The sequence below is a fragment of the Pararge aegeria genome, chromosome 26, assembly GCF_905163445.1.
Source record: "Pararge aegeria chromosome 26, ilParAegt1.1, whole genome shotgun sequence".
NCBI classification, from domain to species: Eukaryota; Metazoa; Arthropoda; class Insecta; order Lepidoptera; family Nymphalidae; genus Pararge; species Pararge aegeria.
This window is the reverse complement of record NC_053205.1, coordinates 4,854,227-4,862,371: the sequence shown is the minus strand read 5'-3', so window position 1 is coordinate 4,862,371 and position 8,145 is coordinate 4,854,227. Positions and strand designations below refer to the sequence as shown.

The window sequence follows — 8,145 nt, the reverse complement described above, 5'->3', positions numbered from 1 at the left end:
GTATTCGGGAGCTCGTGGTCGCTCGTTTCCGTTCGGCTATCGGGATTCGCCAGTGTGTTCGGGACTCTGCCGTAGGTGGCACGCGCGTACTGTTATAGGATGCATAGCTGAGGTCTTTTAAAAAAAAAGATTTATTGTATAACCGGGACCTCCGTGTCTTATTAATGCTTCCATCAGACTGGCTGAAAAATAGGCTTTAAGATATATATAATAGGTCTCCCATTGGTCAGAGGAGTGAAGGGGCTTACTACGTCGTCAGCAATATGGGTAGCATCGGAAAGGTATATTATTTCCCCCCATAGAAGAAAACTTCGAATACGTTTTTCGAAGTTTTATGTACTAAATTGAAATTAAATATTACTTTTTAATGTTGGATAACCGTCTGTCGGTTCGTCATTGTTTTCAGCTGTATTATTTAATTCTATATCATTCATTCGGTCATTTTCCGGTGATTTACATTTTTTCACATTACACATCTTAATAAATCTAGTTCCTATGAAATACACAGTTCCACAGACAATGATTAATAAAGTAATTATAGTTATTATTGAATAGTGTGTCCCATACCTTATAATATGAGGAATTTCCTCATCCAATCTAGTATTTTAGAGTTTTTTCATTAATAGGTGCTTTTGGGGCTTTAAATTATCCAAATCTATTTTTTTCTAGCTTAATAGGGGAAACACTATTCTTCATTCCTTCTAGCCTATCGGTGTTACAACATGAGTCGTTAATTAAATTAAAATCAAAAGTAACTGTTGGTAAAGGCAGGTTTTTGTTAATTTTACTTTTCAATATGGTGTTTTTATTGTAACCAATACATGACTCAGGTAAGTTCAAAATACCAGTTCCCAATAACATATTTTCTTGGTGTAATCTTAACGCTGAACACTCTATTGTTAACCTGCTTGGTTCGGGTTGGACAAATATCCATCTATTATAATTCAGTTGTTTCCAAATATCCACCTTACCATATATAAATTTCGTTTCACATTGATTAGGAATCTTATTAACGACTTTTGACAACAATTCACTCTCACAGGTAGCTTTAGTGTCGGTTGCATACACATTTGCAACATTACAAATATATTTTCAAAGAATTATCGAAAAGGGTTATCGAGTCTACCGGTGATCCTAGAGCGAGCAGTTACCTTGGCCAACGAATTAGTTTGGCCATCCAGAGGGGCAATGCTGCCAGCATCTTAGGAACTGTGCCTCGCTGCGGTGGTTTCGAGGACGTTTTAGATTTTATTTAGTTTTTAAATAGTTTATTTTAGGTTATAGTTATGTATTAATAAAAATTATATTTTACAAATATAATGTTCATAATTAATAACTCAACAATTTTCCAAACTATCCAGATCAAGGTAGTTAATTTTATCAATGGTCAATGCTATATATTTTGCGCTGGGTATTGTTAAGCTAAAAGTATTTGGATTTTCGAGGTTATGTGGTGTAAGTAAAGGAATGTTGTGATATAATTTGTACTCTTTATCAAAAACTAATGGTATTTGTAGGACAAACATTAATCTGTTTTTAGTATAATACGATGAAACTTTAGATATATCGGTAATGATGTGTATCATATCGATTTCTAGAGGGACGGGTAGTTCTAGATCTTGGGGTAAATGTCTGAAGCTATCAATGAGTTCCTTATGGAGCTGAATTGGTGTTATTACAGAAGGATGTAGTTTATTTAAACTGCTAAACATTACGGCATTTATTAGATCCTCAAGTTGAAAAGATAGTATAGTTATAGATATTTCAAGATAATTGAAAACATTATGAAAACATTAATACTTAGTTGTAATCTAGTCCTTTCTGTAGCAATAGTTATATTGTTTACTATCGAATAGAAATTATCGATGGCTTCATTTAGTCGGTATTCGTTAAATTGAATTTTAAAAAGGGTTTCGTTAAATTTGTCAATTACGGAGTTTGTTACTAATATATTTTCTTTCACTAAAGAGGATAATTTCTTTTCATTATTCAATACAGATTATATTGCTTTATCGAATACAATTGCATCATCTTTATTTAAAGTTCCAAAGATATGTTTCATAACTGAACCAATAACTGTAAACCATGCACTTCTCTTGGGTTTCCTATCTAATAGATGAGAAATGATCGAATATCGTTTTACAATTTCATTATAACGTACTATGAGAGGTTCAAAAATATTAAAACAGTCTACATTTACTTTAGTCTGTTTGCAAGTATCATTGACTGTGTTTATAACGTAATTTAAATTTTCTACATGTGTTATAATAAATGATATATCTAATGGAATTATGACATTAAGCTGTCCTTCTATCTTTGCGTTGCCCAAATAATCAAAGTATATGCCAGGACTCTTGGAAATTTGTTGGATGAGCTGTGGATGAGTTTGCGCGGAAACACTAAAAATTTATGTATACTTATTAAAACCTATAACTTCTAATTTATAATAAAATAAAAATAAATTGATAATAATAAAAATAAAAAAAAAAACAAAAATCATAACCTATATTATATATTTCCGACTGTTTCGGCTAACTTTACTTGGTCATAATGATGCGTGACATGACGCCTATCTTCTATCTATAAATATATAATGAAAATGGTCTTCGTTTGAGGCTCAAACACGCCTAAACCACTGATCGTATCGACATGAAACTACCGCCATTCGATTTCCTAGATGGTTTATGGCTATCTATTTTTTGAATTCCAACATTCCTTCATTTTTTAATAATAAATAAAAACAAAAGATAAGCATTTTCTCTTGATTCTTTTGTTTTCATGGATTTCAACAGAGTGTATTAAACGGATTATGGTTTTTTACATTCAGCTAAGAATCTACTCACGGTAGTGGAGAACGGCTGGACCAATTGGGCTTTTTTTTATCTTCAGAATTATCAGGAGAAAGTTTTGTATGTAAGAAAATTTTAAAAAAGCCCGATAAAAAGTTAAAAATTTCGATGATAATCGAAGAATTCCCATCTATTTAGTCACTCACCACGAAATCTCGGGAACCATAAGACTTAAAAACGTGAAACTTGGTAGGAATATTACTTTTGCTATGTAGAGGTCAGCTATGAATAGATTTTAAGAAATTCATTCCCCAAAGGGGATTGCGGGGGCGTTAACAATGAACAATTCCCGTTTTTAAACTATAGCTTCTATAGACTTCAAATTTGGTAGGAATCTTCTGTAAGAGGTGTAGAAATAGGCTATGAACGAATTTTACGATAGCTCACCCCACAGGGGGTTGCGGGGGTGGGTATTAACAATTAATATTTTTAATTTTCCAGCTAAAGCTCCTACAAGCTCCAAACTTTGTAGGAATTTTCTATAAGTGATGTAAAAATGATTTATGAACAAATTTTACGATATCCCACCCCAAAGAAGATTGCGGGGGCGTTAACAATGAAAATTTTCAATTTCCAAGCGATAGCTCCTATAGACTCCAAATTTAGTGAGAGTGTTCTATATGTAATATTAAAGTGATCTTCCAATAAGGTTCGCGGGGGTGGGTGTTAACAATAAAAAATTTCAATTTCGAAATATAGCTTCTAAAAATTCTAAATATGGTAGGAATCTTTTATTATTCACATAAAGAACATCTCAAAATGGATTTCAATAAAGTCTACTTCCGACAGGAATTGCGGGGGTGGGTGTTAAAATCTAAAATTTTTATTTCTAACCTGTAACTTCTACGGACTCCAAATTTGGTGGGGATCTTCGTGTATGTAGGGATATTCGTGTATTTCCTTACAACAATCGTCTTTTTGGCAGCGGAGAAAAAGTCATTGAGAGGTTTCAAAAACTTAACTTTACATGTAGCTATCCAATCAACGGACTAAGAATTTTACATTCATTTTACTTTTGCAGACTACATAACCGACGAATTCTTTTATTGCGGGATCGCGGAAATGTAACAGATTAAAATGAATGCATTTTCTAAGCACATGAGATGTGGAAAAGAAATTTAGTTACTTATTCCAATAGAATTCATAAAAACCATGCACAATTAATTTTCTATAAAAAATTGATGTCACTGAGAATTTTAGTTAACAGAAAATTCGGCGCACTTGAACCTAGACAGATTTCAACTTGAACAATGACTTTAACTTAAACTTTCAATGCTCATTTTAAATTTTTTTCTTTATGTCAATTATTATTAATTTTTGGAAGAAAGGCACGGAAATGTTATAATGATTGCACATTGAAAGTTACAATGAATATTAGTGAGAAAAATCACCTGGATGAAAGATACAGGCTAAATCGATGGAATTTGGAATTTGAGTAATTCTAAACAATATCGATGCTTACAGTTCTATCCGCGGGGCCTATTTATGTTCATACAAAAATAAAAAAAAGGAGAATAATAAAAATATGAAAAAATAAAATAAAAATGCACATATTCGGGGTAAGTTGCGCGTGGTGTTTCTGCGAAAATTGAGAAGAAGAAGAAGAAGAAGAAAAAGTCTTTATTGCACATACAAATATAAAATCAGGTTAACAAAAAAAAATAAAAAATAAAAACTATACATATGCACAAAGGCGGTCTTATCGCTTGAAGCGATCTCCTCCAGACAACCTTTGGTTGAAGAAACATATGAGAGAAAACGGGATAGTGCAATAATTAAATTGTGCTAATTATAAACATTACATACTAATACTACATATATCTGGTAAAACATATATTTATATATTTGTATATAAATATCAATATATATATATATATCAATATATAAACTTAAATACATATTACTATTTAAACATACACATAAAATACATAGATATTTTGCTACATACTAGATAGGAAATAGTCTTTTAACCGTGATTTAAAGATGCTTAATGATTTGGACTGTCTTATATCCCTTGGCAGCTCATTCCATAAATTAACCACATTTACCGTAAAAGAATTGCCATACGCCAATGAACGACTAGCAGGAACGTGTAACAAGCTGTCGTTATTAGCTCGCAGATTTAAGTGAACATTGCTACCAAGAAAGGTGAATCGCTCTTTCAAATATGGTGGAGTTTGCGGATAATATAAAATGGAGTAAAGGAGAGAAAGAGCGTGTAAGTTTCTACGAGTTTCTTGAGTTAGGGATATATGGTTTATGGCCATATACATCAATTCGTATGGTGTGTAGTGGGTTGTGCAATGGACAGAGGTATTGTAAGCTAACATAGCGGTATAAACATACCGTGGCCAGTCAGTTCGACCTTCATTAACGTAGGACTTTAGATATTCTTTTAGCGTCGAGTGACTCCTTTCAAGTGCACCCTGCGTTTGAGGATGGTATGGCGATGACCATAGTTGTTTAATCTTAAGGCATTGGCATGTCTTCTGAAATAGATCAGCTGTAAAATTTGTGCCTTGATCTGTCAGAATAAATTTTGGAATTCCGAACATAGATATGAAGTGAAGGAGACATTCGCTGGTCTTTTCAGCGGTTGTGCTGCGAATAGGATATGCTACAGAAAATTTCGTTAAATCATCTTGTAGGGTGAGTATAAATCTTAATTTTGCTAATCCGGATTCTGGGAGCGGTCCTACTATGTCTAAACTGAGACGCTGCCAAAGTGCAGTGGAGGTGCTGGTTATCTACATATAATGTATTGAAGTATATAATGTACTTAAGTAAATAATGTACTTAAGTATATAATGTACTTAAGTAAATAATGTACTTAAGTATATAATGTACTTAAGTAAATAATGTACTTAAGTATATAATCATCATCATCACATCACATCAACCGATAGACGTCCACTGCTGGACATAGGTCTTTTGTAGGGAGTTCCAAGTTCCACGATTCTGAGCCGCTTGGATCCAACGGCTACCTGCGACGCGCTTAATGTCGTCTGTCCACCTCGTTGGGGGTCGACCAACGCTGCGCTTACCAGTACGGGGCTGCCATTCCAGCACCATGGGACCCCAACGTCCATCCTTTCTCCGAACTATGTGCCCGACCCATTGCCACTTAAGCTTCGCGACTCGTTGAGCTATGTCGGTAACTTTGGTTCTTCTACGAATCTCCACATTTCTGATTCGATCGCGTAGAGATACTCCGAGCATAGCTCTCTCCATCGCCCGCTGAGTGACTCTAAGCCTTCTTATGAGGCCCATAGTTAACGACCATGTTTCAGAGCCATAGGTCATCACTGGCAACACGCACTGTTCGAAGACTTTCGTCTTCAGGCACTGAGGGATTTTTGACGAAAAGATGGCACGAAGTTTCCCGAACGCTGCCCATCCGAGTTGGATTCGGCGGTTCACCTCCTTCTCGAAATTGGACCTACCTAAGTGGATCGTGTGTCCTAGGTATACGTATTCGTCAACAATTTCGAGTGCAGTGTTCTCAACGATTACTGGTTGAAGCGGAACATGAGCATTAGACATAATCTTCATCTTGCTCATGTTCATTCGTAGGCCAACCTGTTGAGAAGCTCTGCTGAGGCCATTGAGCATCGTATTTAGGTCTCCCAGAGTCTCTGCCATTATGACTACATCGTCGGCAAACCGAAGTTGAGTGATGTACTCGCCGTTAATGTTGATGCCAAGTCCGTTCCAATCCAGAAGCTTAAAGACGTCCTCCAACGCAGCGGTAAATAGTTTCGGGGAGATAACATCTCCCTGTCGCACGCCTCGCTGCAATTGGATTGGTCTCGTAGTCTGATCCTGTATACGAACTGACATAGTGGCGTTTTTGTACAAACACTGCAACACTTGGATATACCGGTAGTCAATTCGGCATCTCTGCAGTGACCTAAACACCGAATCAAAGGCTTTTTCATAGTCCACAAACGCTAAGCAAAGTGGCCGGTTATACTCTTCAGTCTTCTGTATAACCTGCCGCAGCGTATGAATGTGGTCTATGGTACTAAAGCCCTTACGGAAACCGGCTTGTTCGGGAGGCTGGAAGTCATCAAACCTACGAGCGAGACGATTCGTAATGACTCTCGAAAACAGCTTGTAGATATGACTCAGCAGCGAGATGGGTCTGTAATTCTTCAACAAGGTATTATCACCTTTTTTGAAGAACAGAACCACCACACTCCTGTGCCATGCCTCTGGCGTTGTGCCTTGGTGAATAACGGAATCAAACAATCGCTGAAGGACTTTCAGTATCGGTTTTCCACCTGCCTTCAGGAGTTCTGCCGTTATTCCGTCATCACCCGGCGCCTTGCCATTTTTAAGCTGCTTGAGAGCCACACTAATCTCGTATAGGCTGACGTCTGGGATATCTTCAGTATAGTGTCGAGTTAATTTGGCTCTAGGATACTTAGCCAAATCTTCAACAGGCGTCTGTACTGTGGTGTACAACTGTCCATAAAAGTTCTCAACCTCACCCAAGATCTCAGGTTTGGAAGAGACAAGACTACCATTATTGGTCTTCAGTCGCATCAACTGGCTCTGACCGATAGACAGATCTCTAGCGAACACTTTAGAGCCTCTGTTTTGCTCGATGGCATTTTTAATACGCTCTGTATTGAAGTGCCGCATATCACGAGTCTGTGATTTAGAGATCTGCTTATTAATCCGCCGGTAAGCGGACGCGTCTGCTATAGACTGTAGTCTCATCTCTTGCCTCTCCGTCATAAGCTTGAGTGTATTGGTTGAGAACCTATTGGCCTTGTTTCTACGGTGGGTCTTGTAGAATTTGGACCCGACTGTTTGGACAGTTTCCACCAGCCTGTTGTTCAAATCGTCCACAGTGTCGTAATTTGCTAGGCAACCGAACCGGTTCTGTAGTTCTAGTTGAAAGCTCTCGGGGTTTTGAATATGGGCACGAGTAGGCCGGAGTGTAGACTTCACCAGTCTGACTCTTTCAAGTTGAACGTTTATACTCAATGTGCCTCTTACCATACGCTGATCACTTCCGGTTTTAACCCTGTTGATCACAGAGACATCATTGAATACATGCCGTTTGGTCGACATGATGAAGTCGATCTCGTTTCTCGTGGAACCATCGGGGCTTATCCAGGTCCATTTCCTGTGTGGCCGCTTCTTGAAGAAGGAGTTCATCATATAAAGGCCCTCCTTCTCCATGAAGTCAGCCAACATTTGACCCCTGTGGTTCCGTTGCCCATACCCAAATTGCCCCACCCTCAACTCTGAACCAGTTCGCTCGCCAAGCTTCGCGTTGAAATCC

The 8,145-nt window shown here is 37.1% G+C and overlaps 1 pseudogene; it reads right to left on the bottom strand.

Moving 5' to 3' along the window:
- Positions 1-350: 350 nt before the first annotated feature.
- Positions 351-1,742, bottom strand: LOC120635041 (annotated as a pseudogene).
- Positions 1,743-8,145: the final 6,403 nt, after the last annotated feature.